The following is a 14,158-nucleotide window of genomic DNA, read 5'->3' as shown; positions in this document are numbered from 1 at the left end:
TTACCTTAGAGGCCCACAAAGGAGAATTGAGTAAGGTGGAGACTACGAAACTTAAATAACAACAATCAAGCCCCTCCCCCACACCTTCTCAGAAAACAGAACGCACAAATAAAAATACAGGAAGAGCAAAAATCGTTCACACGAGCAAAGAGAGAGAAAAGAAACGTTTATTGTGGAAACAGTGTCCCGAGCGAGGCCCGGTATCACACTGAGGGGGGAAGGTTCCTTAATCCAGGAACCCTCTGGCTTCGGCATGCCCTCTTTGCCCTGGCGACCAACGACAACTCACACGAGCAAATAAAGAAATTATAGATTGGAAGAAAAAAGAACAGTGCACGCAAACGCCGAACAAACAAGACGGAAATAAGCATCGTTATGCAGAAGCAAAACAACATTTAAAGTTGCAATTGTTCAGCAATGTGCACTTGGGAGCCGGACGCCATACAGGCTCTGAGAGTCGCTGACACGTGTGCATGTATTTCTAAGTCTACAACAGGCAGTTGTTGTTGTTGTTGTTGGCCCCCTTGGCCTCCGTCAAGCTGTATGCTTAAAGTTTTTTTGCCAGGGGAGCCTTCAACACAAATTTGTATGTGTGTTGTAAATAAAATTGAATTGAAATAGAAATTAAATTGTTGTTGTTGTTGTTGTTGTTGTTGTTGTTGTTGTTGTTGTTGTTGTTGTTGTTGTTGTTGTTGTTGTTGTTGTTGTTGTTGTTGTTGTTGTTGTTGTTGTTGTTGTTGTTGTTGTTGTTGTTGTCGTCGTCGTCGTCGTCGTCGTCGTCGTTGTTGTTGGTGGTGGTGGTGGTGGTGGTGGTGGTGCCTCAAAACATGACTCGCTCCCACGAGAGAGATTGGCCACACTGGATTTATTCAAAGGAACACCAACAAAATACCAATAAAGTAAAAGAGAAACAGTCAAAACGAAGCATTACGCAACTAAAGGATATCACAAATTTTTAAAGGGCTCGTTCATAAACATTAAGAAAAGAATCAAGTGCACGACTGTCGGTACCCTAGCAGCGTAGTCTTCCAGACCCTTCGGTGAACTTATGCAGAGCAGTAATCATAGACCTTGGGATGTGTGTAGCGAGCGACACAGTGTGGTGGATGAGAGAGCAAGATTGTGGTTGAAGAAAAGGAGCAGACGACAAAGAGGTGCGCGCGCGGAGGCGAATTCCGTGCTGGATGGAAGACGACGACGTCGAAGAGCATCCGGCAGGAGAACGCCATCCCCCAGTGTGGGTACGAGCCAAAGCGTGAAGCCATCATCATCATCAGGAGAACGTGCGGCGCAAGACAAAATAAAAGGAGAAAATGAATCCAATCCCCAGAATCCATCAAGAATCAAGGAGGCGTGCACAATACATATCCCGCACTGAACCGCACTGAGTTTCTTAACGTATCGTGGTCGCGATTACACAGTCCTCAGATAATATTTGTGCATGCACAGTTACAACAATTGAATGTGTCAATACGTCAAGTTTGCCATTCAGGATAGTGCCTTACAGACCTCAAAATTGAATTCGAGGACATATTTCCAAATCATGCTAAACTATTGCCTAGCACACATTTAAATGATATATTAAAAGACCAACTGAACCAGCGAGCTACTGACAACATAACAGCTACCGACGCTTCCGTGTGCAATGAGAAGGCAGGAGTGGGGATCTTCTCTGAATCTCTTCAATGGTCTCACTCTCTTCGCCTTCCTGACTTTAGACCCATTTTCAGGCTGAACTAATAGCGATTATATTAGCCCTGCGAAAAATTCCCCAAAACGATTCATTAGCTGCTATTGTGACTGACTCACTGTCTGTATGCACAGCACTTACAGCCTCGTCAAATTCAAAAATTTTGCGAAAATTTTGTTCAATGGCTCCTTCGTACTTGCGGCAAGTATACTTGCTTTGGGTACCGGGACATCGCGGTTTGCACTTGAATGAAATGGCTGATTCACTCGCACGAGCATCACTTAACGGCCCTGTCATATCCGTTTTGTCGACATCAGCTTATGTCACCGCGGCTAGGTACAGCAATTTCTCTATATCGCTAAATTCCGCAAAATCTATTTTACCTTCGTCTTCTGATTTCCACCATCTTTGCTTCGAATGGAATAATAATTGGTGTACTTCAAGGCAATTGGAAGTTTCCGTTACAAAATTGAGGTGCGATATACCGCCTCTAAATTTTTACTTACACAAGTCTGGTCTCGCTGTGTCTCCTTTATGTTCTTTGTGCAATGAATCCGAATCCATTGAGCATTCTTTCCTTTCGTGCCGCCGATTTTTAAGAGAAAGAAAAATCTTAGAAATTGCATTTCTAAAACTCGGCCTATTATTAACCTCATCCACCATTCTCTCCTTTGGGGCGACTTCACTGGGACGCAGTCACAGGGCTGCTTTTGTGGCAGTGTCATTAGAGATACAAAAAGATTACCTTGCTGAATTTCTAAAATTATGAATTATTCCTATGATTTCACTTCTTTACGACAAAATTGCTTTATCTCGAAATTATTAATAGTATTTTTCTAACGACTGCTATGCAGATAAAGTTTTTGTTAAATTTTTCATAAACACAGCTGAAACCGCCTGCTTCTTGGCCAACAGCCCCCCCCCCCGCCCCCCGTATTGGTATGCGCCAATGTTTAGGAAACAAGACAAGAATCCATGGAGATACCAGAGGCCAATCAGCAAAAGACGAATCGGCCAGAGCGGCAGACAAGCGAGGCGCGCTTGCAGAAGAGAGGGGAGTTCGAGTAAGCGACGCCAGGAGAAGGTCGGCCAACCTGAAGACGGGCCGTCGGGTTCCGGACCTGAGCTAAAGGACTTCACCCGACCGGGGTCAGCGGCTAACCCGTTCCCGGGCGTCGCCACACCACCCGGTCACGGACTGCTGCCCGAGGCCGGCGAACTTCTGCGCCCGTGGGCACAGAGTGAGCAGTCTGGCTACGGGCCCGAGTTCTACGTCCAGCTGTCTGGCCAGAACACCGCCTCCCACTGCAAGTGCCGCCAAGCCGCCTGCGTCCCCACTCCAAGCCATAGCTGCCGAGCTCTGGTCCCCCGTTCGACGGTCAACCACATCGACCTTTTGGTGAGACCAACGCCGCTTCTCTCGTCGCCTCGTCTCCGCTACTCCTCGTCGAACTGTTGTGCGCACACACACTCGCGCGGCCTGCCCGAACTCGCTGGTTGTAGATAACATTCTAGCTCTGAGTGTGTTTGTTGCTGTGATTGTTCGTGGAATGCTTGCTTTATGGGTTTCTTTCACTCTAGTTCCATTAAAAGCTTTTGTGTGCGCTTTACAACAAACAGCTTTGTCCTCAATTGGCTTCTCGGAGGCTCCACCTCAGAAAACCGTATGAAACATCAAAGCAAGGAGTCACGCCGCATCACAGACCTGTGTGTGCGTAATTGACAGACACCAAAGGACCTGTATGTTTGGCGTTGTAAGTGCTAAACCCAAATTACCAGTTGAAAATATGAGAAAGATTACGCGGAGGAAGCAGAAGTGGCGGCGAGAAAGAAAAAAAATAGTTATTAGGTTCTGGTTCTTTACAGAAAAAAAATCACCAGCCCTTCCCCTGTCGAGAAAATTGGGGTAAGTGAAGCTTGTCGTGTGTGTATCTGACCTTCGTGGTGATTTTCTTTCTTTCTCTCTCTGTCTATCATTCTTTCTCTTTATTTCCTTTTTTCTCTCTTTCTTTCTCTGCATCTCTCGTTCTCTCTTTCTTTCCTTTTCTTTCTTACTCTGACCTTCGTGGTAACTTTCTTTCTCTCTCTCTTTGGCGCTGAGCCGTGCTCCCTCAAGGGCTGCAGAAGATAGCGTCAACATTTCCCTTTCCACATGAACCACTTACTACTCTCTCTCTTTCTTTCTCTTTCTCTCTATTCATTTCTCTGCCTCTCTTTCTCTCTTTCTTTCTCTGACCTTCGTGGTGACTTTCTCTTTCTCTCTAAACTGTACCACAAAAGAAATAAACTTGTATTTATTTTTCTCCCTTTCTCTCTCTCTCTCTTTCTTTCTCTCTCTCTCTATCTTTCTTTCCCTCTCTCCCGATTTCTTTCTTTCTCTTCCTCTCTCTCTTTCTTTCTTTTTTGTCCCTGGTATGTGGCATTGAGTTTGGACCTTTTCTGCACAATCGCCAGGATCGGCCCACTTTTCAGCGGGACACCGCCGCCGCCGCCGCCACCGCCGCCGACACTTGTAGCCTATAAAGCTGCGCTAAAAAATGTGGGCAGCTTGCACTAGTGGTGCAAGGCTGGAGTAAACAGCAGACTGGTGATCGATCTAGCTTTTTCCAGGTTTTACTAGTCTTGGCTAAGTTTTCTAGGTACGTTATTCCGAAGCGGCTAGCCTGCCGACGCGCACATTCTCGCTTGGCCGCGCGACGCGCTTCAAGATGAGCGGCTTCTTCTTCGGGTGTCCGAATCTTCTTTGGTCGTCCCATGTAAGGCTATATGCACTCCGCACAGAGTGAACGAGAGTTCTGCCACCGCCGTAGCTGCTCTGAGCTTTTATCTCCCGGTAACGTCACGACTAAGCTCCGCCTCTACACTTGCCGGGCACAGCTAGACAAAGCCCTACACAGCCCGCGAACCGTGTTGGCACGCAGTGACGTCACGGTTTTTAAATGCAAATGCATTTCTTAGTCGGGGCATGTCAGGCGTCTGTCGGTGTCCGCGCGCCGGCAGGTGTTATCTCTCCGCTCTCACTCCCTCTCCCATAGCAACAGCTGCGGGCGCGCGTTCTTATCCTCGCCCCTAGCAACCGGAGCAAGTGGTGCGGGTGGAGTAGCGGAGAGTGAGTGGAGAGGAGGAGCGCGCTCTGACGTGTGAGGGCGCTCCTCTTCGGCGCTGGCATCGAGGCACCCTAGGGAATTCGGCGGAGCTCCCGCGTGTGTGGAGAGAGTGTAGGAGAGGGTAAGTGCAGTGCTTCGCCGCTCCTTCTCTCGCCGTTCGCTCTCTCTCCTCCCTGCGCCCCACTCTCCCGTTCGAAGCGGCAAGGACGGCGAATACTGCGGCGTTAATAGACAGTTTTAGTTTAGCGTGGTTACCGGAATAGCGGGCGTACCGGGATAGCGGGATCGAAGTGCGCATGCGCAGAACGCTAACCAACCCACACCGTTTACCGTCCGCACGCTATTTCTCAGAGTTAACGTTACCGTGTTAGCGTGGTGTACGTAGTGTACGTAAAACATGGCGGCGGTCCCGGTCGCCCGCTTCGAACTGAATTTGGCGTTGCTTTTGTAGAACTCACTTCGTTCGTAGCAAATGACTGCGTAAACGGCTTTTGCTTAGTCTCATGCCGCTTCGCCGAGAGAGTGTTATGGCTAATCTTGAGGAATTTTCGAGATCGCTTCTCGTTTCGAACGCGCCTAAGCCTAACGAGAGAAATTTTTTCTGAGATGCGAGCGCCATCTATCGCTAAAGTCGGGAGATAGGCGCGACAACAGCATATGGCCTCTGAGATAGGAGGATTTCGGAGGCTATGGTAGACAGCTTGTATTGCTTGTCGGTTTCGTTGCAGATCGACGGACATGTGAAGTAAAAATACAACGCGCTCCTGGCTTCCATTGCGCTGCCTATCGCACTTTCCGGACGCACACACACATAGAATTAGGTGCCCTGTGTATGCGAAATTCAAAGCGTAATGGAATAGAGTCCCGCACGTAAACTACGCTATCACGCTATACTAAAACTCTCTTTCTGCAAAGTTCGTTTGCGGAACGGTAACGCTATTTCCCGTAACCCCGCTATTACGCTAACGCTAAACTAAAACTGTCTAATCTCGTTGCTAATGTGTATGGGAACCTCATATCGCATGCCGTTGCCACCTCGCCCGTTCGAGACACGTCTCCGTACAAAGACTTCTACACCCTTGCCTACACCGGAGACGGAGTCTTTGTGGTGACCGTGTACCTCGCGCCCAACCTCGCTCGTGACGCCGTTGCCGCGCAACTGGACGCGGCTATGGAAAGTGTATGTGTGCGCTCCAAAGTATCTGACCCCGTCGTCTTGGTTGGTGACTTTAACGTGGATGTGAGAAAGAAGAGCGGCGAGTGGTTGCTGGAGTACATGCGGATAAAGTACTCTATGCAGTGTGCCTCCGCCGAGTCCGACAAGTGTCCGACTACCATTCACGGAAGTTGCATTGATCTCGCCTTTACCCGAAACTGTGACGTGCGCATGCTTCTCAAAGACCCTTTGACTGTACACTTTAGCGACCACAAGGCTGTGATTATGGCCGTCAGGTACAATGACAACACAAACAGGTGCTGATGAATGTGTAAATAAATGGTTACGTTATAAATCCTCGTCTCGGCATTAATTTACGCCATTAAAATTACTACGCCGTGTACTCTCGGCGCAAGCAATGCATTCGCATTTCCTCACGATTCCCTTCGGGGAGGTGGGGGCAATTTTTCCTTTTAGTAAGGTTCGTTCACTCAAAGTTATTGGCTCCGCCTCCCCGGCGGAACCAGGAGGTTTTGGCGGGAGCCGGAGTTCTGGTGAGGTCGCGTGATCCCTCGGCGGGCGCGCGGTGTCGGTGTGGCTAGGGGAAGCACGTGCGCGGTGGCTGTTAAGGGCAGCGTAAAGAGCTTGGCGAAGCTGTGGCATGCCTAGGCGAAGCGGGGGAGCTGCTATGCCAGGTGGTTGCTAGGCGACGCGAAGTAACATCATGGCTAGACGGAGCGGGTGCGCGCTCTTAACAGCTGGCGCGGTGGCGGAGGAGCGTTGCCGAAGCTAGGCGAAGCGAGGCGCAGCTGCGACAAGTGATTGCTAGGCCACGCGCGCTGACGTCATCGCCAGGCGCAGTTTCTGGTCAGTGCTACGCGGCGCAACGAAGAGCTTAAACAGTACTACTGTTAAAAGAGCTGAGGTTAGTTATACAGTAGATAGACCAGATCTATGAAGGTAAAATTTTGGCGGGGAACTCTACAAGGGAAACTTGATAACGATCCCTCATTTTGTCGCGAAAGGCTTTTCGCCCGTGTTCCACGGAAACTGTAGATGACGAAGATCATCAGCGGAAAGTTGGGTGATTGTTTTAGAGCGCAGCCCTTAGGCGCCCGTTCCTGCGTTGCGCGTTGGCGTGCCTCCACGTTGTCCCTCGGTGTAACCGAGCGAACGCGATCAGCGAAGGATGAGAGAGCGAACGTGGAGCGCAGCGGGGAGAGAAATGACAGCGACAGCGAAGAGAGTGCGAAGTGGAAAGCGGAGTAGGAGGGTGCAGCGGAAGCATGAGGAGGAAAGCGGAGGAAGCCCCCTTGAAGCTTCACCAGAAGGCGCTCAGGTCCGCGCTTCCGTGGCACCAGCGGCAGAGGCCGTGCGGAGGAAGTAAAAAGAACCAGAAAGCTCGCCTTCGCGCCTAGCTTTCGCCGCAAGCGTTTCCCGGTAAAGATTGCGGTTGCATAATATGCAGTTGCCGGAAACTGTGTGGCCGGTCTATATGTAGCGCTGGACGTTGATGTTCTGCGAGTTGGTGCGGTGATCGGTTCGATGCTTCAATATACCGCGACATGAAAACACGTATAGGGCTGCGCTCAAATTTAGCATTAGGGAGTATCGTAATCGTCGATATTTCTTTATATGTGCGAACCAAATAATAATAATAATAATAATAATAATAATAATAAACAGCAGATCCAACGAGTTAGACTCTACATACAGCGAAGCTTTGTCTGACTGCATAAAAATCGAAACATGAGCTTTTGTTTTTTAAGCGAAGCTTTATAGGCTAACAAGTGTCGGTGGTGGTGGTGGTGTCCCGCTGAAAAGTGGGCCCATCCTGGTGATATTGCAGAAAGGGTCCAAGCTCACTGGCACGTACCAGTCTGTGGCTATTCAGAAAAAAAATCAGTTTTGTTCGGCATATTAATGAATTTTTTTGCGTACACGTCACTTTGACGTGGTGAGCTTTCGCGGTTTTGTGAGGTCGCGTGACAGACAGGCGAAGTGGGCGTAGCCAGAAAACATTGGACCAATAGCAGAGGGCTAATGGTGAAAAGGCGTCGAATCAGGAATGATTATTTTTCTTTTTTGCCGTTTAATCATGCATAATCAGTGTGTGCAAGTTATATCAGATGGGGAGCTATCGCGGTTGTCGTGACGTTGCGTGACAGACAGGCGAAGTTGGGAGTGGCCCGAAAATGTTTTGACCAATCGTGGAGGCTGATTGCAGAATTTGGAATAAAAACAGTTTGGGGGGGAATCATTCTACGTTATAGCGCCCTAGATTCACACCACCTTACACCATAGGCCGCAGCATGTTGGGCCGCAGCGCGTTCGACCTCTCGTCGCGCTGTTGAGCACAACGGCGCTCCTTCAAGGCGCGCTGTTCCTCGTCGGGGCGAGCCACACGGGTCTTACCCATACCCAGTCCAAGGGCCAACTGATGACGTCGCTAGGGGAATGGCTATGTAAAGAGAGAATGAGACGCAGCTATTGGTTGGTAGAGTGTTACGTTTATCACTGACGTTCCGACACGCATCGTCATGGACTAGCTTTTGGGCAAGAGCATCGATCCGGCGTATTGAGGTCTAGGATTTCTCTCAATTTGAAGACAGAAAGAGAAAAAAAATTGTCAAGAAGAAACAGGCCAACCTAGACGCAGTGAGGATAAAAGCAGACAAATTCAGGCTGGTGCTGGCAAACAAATGTGCAGCTTTAGAACAGAAAGATGAAGCTAACATAGAGGTAATGAATGAAGCAGTAACTAGGCTGATCTCAGAAGCAGCAACTGAAGTGGTAGGTAAGGCACCAAGGCAAGCAGAAGGTAAGCTCTCCCAAGTAACAAAGGACCTAATAAAGAAACTACAAAGCATGAAAGTGTTAAACTCAAGAGATCAGGTACAATTTGTTCAACTGTCAACACCGATTGACATAGTAAAAGCAGCGGAAGAATTCTATACGACCTGTACAGTTTCCAGGGGAGCCAAGCTACTTTCATTCGAAGTAGTGATGAGCAGGATACATAGGCTCCTTCTATAACTACCGATGAAGTTAGAAGCAACACATGACCAGGGGACAAGCGTCAGGAGAAGATGGAATAACAGTCGATTTAATCAGAGATTGAGGAGACATCCTGCTTGAACATCATGCTTGAGGAGGACCTTCTCTAATAGGAGGACCCCCGGACAGTTCTTGTAACTCCGGGACCTCCTTCTGTACTAATGACTAATGATGAAAATTTAAAAAAAACATACGGAACCTGAGAAATCAGACAACAAAAAACGGTTCTGTCAAAACTGATCAACAAGAAGAAATTAAGGGATATTCGAAATTATAACGTGGGAACGATTGAGGAAGCCGTAAAATATGAACATGGCATAGGACAAGGCAAAATGTATGCACTGCAGGGTAATATCATCAGCAGTTTCGATGGCATAGTAAACGCAGCGGAAGAATTCTATACTGACCTGTACAGTGCCCAGAGCAGCCAAGCTACTTTCATTCGAAGTAGTGAAGAACAGGATAGACAGGCTCCTTCTATAACTAGCGATGAAGTTAGAAGGCCCGGGGAAAAGCTGCCAGAAAAGATGGACTAACAGTCGATTTAATAAAAGACGGAGGAGATATCATACTTGAAAAGCTTCCGGTCCTTTATACGCAATGCCTCCTGACTTCAAGTGAACCAGAGAACTGGAAGAACGCCAACATTTTACTAATCCACAAGAAGGGAGGCAGAGAACTGAAAAATTATAGGCCCATTAGCTTGCTTTCCGTATTGAATAAAATATTCACCAAGATAATTTCCAATAGAATCAGGGCCACTTATTTTGATCCATGTTCTTGAGTCTTTCTTCTAAACTAATTTTGCTCTGCATTTCTCTGACTTCAAACGAGGCCCAACCCATGGCACCTTGCACAGCCTCATTTGCGGTTTTTCCGTGGGCTCGCAAAGCCAACCGGCCGACCAATTTTGTTTAACTTCCCACTCCGACAACATATATTTTAGGCACAGAATGGTATTTGCGAAGGTAAGCGCTGGCACCATGACTCCTTTCCAGATTCCACGCACCACCTCATATTTATTGTGGCCCCAAACTGCCCTTCCTGCTTCCCGGATGCGCGAAGAGCGCCATCACGTGGTAGTAAAGTAACCCAGCAGCGGTGAAGTTGCGCGCGTCCTCCGCTGTGATTGGTTGGCCTCTTAGGCTAGAGAACAGTCACGCAGCCCCCATGGTCACAAAAACCCTGCGAGGTCCGAAAAGAAAAGCTTCGCTTTTGATAATATTAATCACAAGAATAATATCAATAACAACAGAATCATTTCTTCAATTCATCAATCAATCAATCAATCAATCATTTATTTATCTATCGTGCCCCGTACAACCATGAAGTCTAAGTGCTGGCGCACACATAATAATAATAATAATAATAATAATAATAATAATAATAATAATAATAATAATAATAATAATAATAACAGGAAATACTTTAGCAGATGGGTGGGCCGTTGTGTGCGTCGCAAATAAGAAGTTGTTGAGAACGATGTGCGCTGTGAGAGCCTGGTGTGGTCGCAATGAATGAGTTCAACAGCAAAGGAATTCTGCTGGATTTTTCACATAAGTCGTGTCGAAGTACGAAAATAACTGTGCCGAAGGAATGAACAAACGGCGAATTTGAACAACTGGCACATAGTAATTTCTGTCTGCGTGCTCTCTTGAGTGCTGATACCCGCAACTGTCTTCACAGACAGGTGAAGTTGGTGCAAGCGTGTTTTTATACCAATAAATAACTACCAGCTGATGTATGAGCTCGTATCAAGTGAGTTTTCTCTCTAAGATATCATTAGGGTAACTTTAAAATGAAGGGCAGCTGTTTTTGTTAAAATCTCTCCCTCTTGTTCAAGTTGGGTTTCATGGTGTTTAAATATCACCGTGAAACCTGCAACACAAGCTGCATACGTACAGGATTATTCATACTGCCCGAGTTTCACGTAGGTTGCTAGAAAGCAGGTTCTCCGCCACGTGCTTTTTGCCTCAGTCTTCGGGCTAACAAGCAGATTGTAGTATCTGCTCTTACCATTGTACTTGGGGCTGCAACAGGTGTCACAATGGTATTTGGCGGCACGTTTTCAGGTCCTCTAGCATGGAGGTACGCCTGCACCTGGCAGTGCACTCGTACCGGTATCGGCTCGCCATCCTGGTTCTGTGGTCACCACCGGCCCTTCATTCCGGCTCCAGACCTCTGCGCCACCTTTCATTTCATTATTACCTTAAAGACCCCGTTTGGGGTATTACATAAAGGGTGGTTAACATGTTTACACAAGAAAATGCAGGTGTTGCTGTGAGATACAAGTTTGAACAGTTTGCAAGAATTCTGAATGACATGTGATGGCAACGGCAATGATGGGTACGTCGTTCCAGTCTCTGGCAGCCCGAGGAAAAAATGAAGTCTGAAATGTGACAGTTCGTGTGCGAGGACGAGCAACTTGCAGTCGATGGCTGGTGCGCTGCGACATGCGTGAGGATGATGGCGTGATGTAAGGTGGACACTTGAGGCGCGCTCTCTCCACTCCGACCAATGACCTGCCCTGGTGTGCACGGTGAGCCAAGTGGTTTTATTGCGATATCAATTATATGGACACTCCAAAGCGGATTTCTGCCGTCGGCGTCGTCGTCGCCGTCGCCGTGAGGTTCCGTATGACGTTAACGGCGATGAAATCGTCGCCGCGCTCCCGACGCTGTATGTGCGAGTGAAAGGGCGCGAGGGACGCGCGCTTTCACGAGGAGCGAAGGCACGTCGGAGAGCAAATGGGCGTTCTGCGCCATGCTCCCTGAAGGGCTGCAGAATTAAGCGTGTCTTTCCTCCTTTAGAATCACCATAGTTATAGAGCAAACGCGATTTCTTCCGTCGCGCGAAAGGCAGTGGGGGGACGGAAGGATTGGAGAGAAGGGAGGCGACGTTTAGCTGCGGCACCAAATGCGTATTTATATAAAAACGTTGCGAGGCGAGAAGGTGGTAAAGACTTCCGACGCTGCTTGACGAGTTTCCCGTTCTGATCTCGTCGAAAACCTCCGAGCCGCCCCCAGAGGCACCGGCAACAGTCACCAACGCCGCGCGCGTTCGATGCGAACGCGGGCAAAACGCTGACGGCGTCGACAACAGTTCTGCGCGTTGCTGTTGCTGCTGCATGTCCAAGTTTATACAGCTGATAAAACGACTATCCTTACTCCGTACAGCTCTCTATTGATTTGCTATCGCAATTGATGCTTCGCCTTTCGAGTGAAACTGCCACAATTTTTTTTCCTGCACGCCGCATGCCTGTCCGCCCGGCATCTCCGGCTACCGGTGGCTCTTCGAGCACTACCTGCCGCCTGACCAGGACAGGTAAGTCCACCAGGACCACTGACCGGAGTTCAGCTATCAAGCAGAGGGCCTGGAAGCCGCGGGACCCGGACTTAATGACATCGCCATCATGGCCGAAGAGACAGCCAAGGACCTCGAGCGGGACCACTACTTCGGAGGCCTCCATTTTCTCCTCCCGGTAAAGTCCGGTATAGCCATCTACCACACCGATTGTCCCGGGCTCTATCACATCTCCTGCTAGGCAGCCACTGCGGGTGGGGCAGGTCATAACCCTGTTTTACTCTTCCCGTACATTGTAAGGTGTTGCGAGGAAGGTTGCCACAGCATCGTATGCAGGCGCAACTTGGATCTCCCGGCGACAATCCTTGCTCCGTCACCTAGAGCAGGAGCATGAGGTCCGCATAATGCGGAGACAAAAAAAAAACCCGCATTTCCCCGAAGGGGAGTATGAGGAAGTGCGAAGCACGGGGTGATGCTATGAGGGGGCGCGCGCGACTAAACTGCAGAGCCGAGCGAAGGAGACGGCAGCGAGAGAGCACGACTGACGCGCCGGCGCCACACACACAACACGTGACGGTGGTGGTAAGTGGTTCTTGAGGGAAAGGGAAAGGTTGGCGCTATCTTCTGCAGCCCTTGAGGGAGCACGGCTCAGCGCCAACGGGGAGGGGTAAGTGGGAGCGAAAGAAGGGATAGAGTGGAGACGCCATGGCTGGGCGAAGCAAAACCGGCAGGCATAGGCGGCACGTATCAGGCCGAGATGGAAGGCCTTGGTGTGCTGCAGAGTCTGCAGGGGTGTTGTGCCAGGCCGGTCAGGCCCGGGGTGGAGTGGGAGGCCGTGAGGCCTTCCCGCTTGTAGAAATGTCCTTAGAGGCGTGCGGAGAGCCCTGACGAGTCAAGGAACTCCACGACGCCTCGAAGTGCAGAAAGGTGGTGTCGGCCGGGGAAGAGGAGATCTTCCTCCTTGCCACAGGGGAGGCCCAGGCGGCGGAACTCCTGCAGGAGTGGGCCCCGCTGCTGGAGGTACGCCGGGCAGGCCAGCAGGAGATGTTCGATCGTCTCCGGCTCCCCGCAGGAGCTGCAGGCCGGGGACGTCGCTCGTCCCAGTCGGTAGCTGCGTGCTGCCGTCCAGCTGCAGCCGATGCGGAGCCGGAGAAGGAGCGAGGTCTCCCTGCGAGCCAGGCCTCGCTGGGGGAGTGGTCGTGGGGGGCATCCCAGTGCCACCCGTTTGTCTGGGTGGTGGGTCGCCAGGTGTCGCCGCAGCCTCAGTCCTGTGAAGTCGCCCTCCGTCACGGCCCGACTGAGGGGCACAGTGGTGTGGTGGGCGTCCTTCGCCAGGGTGTCGGCTGCCTCGTTGCCCGGGATCCCTACGTGGGCGGGGATCCAGTGAAGGGACACCGGGTGGCCTGCGTCCTGCAGCGCTGTCAGCCGGGTAGACAGCAGTGCGACTCCAAGGCTGCCGCTTTCTGGCCTCTGCAGGCCGAGGAGGGCTGCCCTGGAGTCGCAGAGGATGGCCGCTGGTACCCCAGGAAGCTCCTCAGAGAGTAGGTCGACGGCCAGGTGGAGGCCTGCCACCTCCGCTGCAGTCGAGCTGGCGTGTCTGGGCAGTCGACACTGCCTGCTCTTCTGCAGGGCTGGTGCCGTGCAGGCCGCCGTGGCAGAGCCGGTGTCCGGTACCACCGAACCGTCGACGTACACCAGGAGGTGGTCTCCGAGGGTCTCGTCCAGGAGGCAGGCGGCCGTCTGCTGCAGGGCGCAAGCGGGTGAGCGCCTCTTCGAAATCCCGGGCAGGGCAGCTCCGTGGCGATGGGGACAGGTGACGGCGGAGCGAAACACGCCAGGCGGTTG

This window comes from Dermacentor silvarum, chromosome 2, assembly GCF_013339745.2.
Source record: "Dermacentor silvarum isolate Dsil-2018 chromosome 2, BIME_Dsil_1.4, whole genome shotgun sequence".
Lineage (NCBI taxonomy): Eukaryota > Metazoa > Arthropoda > Arachnida > Ixodida > Ixodidae > Dermacentor > Dermacentor silvarum.
This window is presented reverse-complemented; position numbering follows the sequence as displayed.